Source organism: Dendrobium catenatum, unplaced genomic scaffold (assembly GCF_001605985.2).
Source record: "Dendrobium catenatum unplaced genomic scaffold, ASM160598v2 original_scaffold_162712, whole genome shotgun sequence".
NCBI classification, from domain to species: Eukaryota; Viridiplantae; Streptophyta; class Magnoliopsida; order Asparagales; family Orchidaceae; genus Dendrobium; species Dendrobium catenatum.
Window position 1 is genome coordinate 1 of NW_021481137.1, and position 2,254 is coordinate 2,254.

The window sequence follows — 2,254 nt, forward strand, 5'->3', positions numbered from 1 at the left end:
CATCCAGGACTTGGGACCTGGCAACGGCAGTGTTCATAACATGTAAACAAAATTAATGAAAATTTATAATTATAAATTAAAAGATAAAATAATACAAATTATTCGTAGTTATAATTACAACATTGTTACATGAAACAATTTTTAGTGATAATAATTTGATAGATATGTCAATCTTCAATAACATAAACCAATTTTCTAGCTTTTTACGCGTCGATCTAGCCTTCAAATCTACAGGTTTTGAAAGAAAAGATGGTATCAGTGTAGGATTTTTTGATAAATTATCATATATCGTATCAACCTCTTCTTCTGAAAAGCTAGAAATATTTATTAACTCAAACATCAGTTTAGTATACATATTTCGAATTTGCTTTGGAGATGTTATTGAGCTCTTGATAGCGTTAGCAACTTTATTCACACTATCAGCCATTAAACAAATACACTCACATATATTTTAATCAATAGCAGATGTCTTAGACTTCCTTTTCATGCCACCTCCTACAACAGATGAAGGTAGCTGTTTCTTTATTAAGCCTGTAGAATCTTCTATAACTTGCATATCAAATCACTCAGTAGGCATTGATCCATCTGCACCTACATCTGTAAATTGTGAGAGGTCATCATCGTTTAAATGTATTTGTTGAGTTCAAAGTGGAGTTTGAGAATTTCCAGATTTCACCGACTATCCAGTTGCATGTCCAAGATCACATACTATCTCAAACTCTACATAATTTGCAATTGCAATATTTAAATAAGCAGTATCCTTGGGAAAAGCCTGTAAGTAATAAAAAAAGTTGTTAGCCTCAAAATATTAATTTAAATGATGTGCTTAAAGTAATATATGAATTTGTGATGCATACTCTTCTTGACTCGTCACTATCATTTTCTTTGTTTTATCCCAAGATACATCTGATTTTCGTTTTAACTCCTGAATGTGAATCCACACAGTTCTTTGATGCCTTATTTGGTTCTTGCATTGCTCACCTATCACCTCTATTCCAAATTTCTCTTTCATTTTCTGGGCAGCATCTTGATACACAGTCTTTGAATCCTTGGATGCTATACATACTTGCATTTACATATTCCATCATTATTTGAAGCAATCTATTTATCCATTCAGATTTTAAACTCCATAAAAAATTTTTCCTCTTGGACTTCGAAGTACCGTTCATCTCTGTTTATGACGAATTCATTCTCCCTTACAAAAAATATAATAAATACATGTAAGTCTTGAACATGACGGAATTTATGAATGGTTATGTGTACTACTAGATGTTGGTGAAAATTAGAAAGGATCAAGAGATGAACGTTGACCAGCAACCTTTCACACAGAAAATCATATAAACATAAAATTGGCTAAATATTTGAATTCAATCGGCATATATTTAGTATAGAAAAATGTAAAATAATTTAAAAAGAATAGCGGATACTCTTTTTAGCAAAACTAAAATGATGCATCTTTTGTAAAAGCCGATTCACTCTGATAGCACCACAAAGCAGCTTAAAGTGGCAGTGTAACTAAAACTACAATCATAAAGACAACTATAACGGTCACTAGTACTATGGAACCATAGCATAAAGGATATGAAGTAGTACCATCCATTGTAGGCTGCTAGAAAATAGAAATGAGGAAAAAAAAATTAAGCTTCAGACTATACATCTACATTTTTCTTCTTTCCTTTCATATCCTTAGTAAATTGACAATGACTATTCCTACCAAGCGAGCAACATCATGCTTCACAACTAACGCTTGTAATCAGGTATGAATGTAGCAACATTTATCTGGCTCGTGGGCCAATACTACAATGTTGCAATATAAAATCAAACTGTAGATGCTTCACGAGCTAATTTCTCTAAAAGATAGAGCATAAATTTATCCATACTGAGATTGTTTCAAATATTCTATGCCTCAACAGAGTCAAAAACAATATTCTATGCCTCAAAGGTTCAGTTGATGAGACTAACTGCCTCACACATCTAATTGATTCATCATTCTTGTCAACTAAATTATGAAAAATTTTGAAATAAGCAAATAAAATCAAGTGAAAATTCAAGCAAAACAATAAAGTATAACTTAAAATTAAAATGCAAAGACAAATTGTTAAATTCACTTGAATGTCATTACAGAATAAAAAAAATTCCCTAGAATGTCTCCTGCTTCATTGTAAAATGACCCTTCACTCAAAAAAGATAAAACAAATGAACAAACACCATCAATTAGGAATCTTCCTTTGCAATAAATCAAATGATTCAAGCA

The 2,254-nt window shown here is 31.3% G+C and overlaps 1 non-coding gene across 1 annotated transcript; it reads right to left on the reverse strand.

Moving 5' to 3' along the window:
- Positions 1-1,908: 1,908 nt before the first annotated feature.
- On the reverse strand, positions 1,909-2,001 carry LOC114578804. The gene has a single exon (XR_003699752.1). It is a non-coding gene; the product is annotated as a small nucleolar RNA Z266 (small nucleolar RNA).
- Positions 2,002-2,254: the final 253 nt, after the last annotated feature.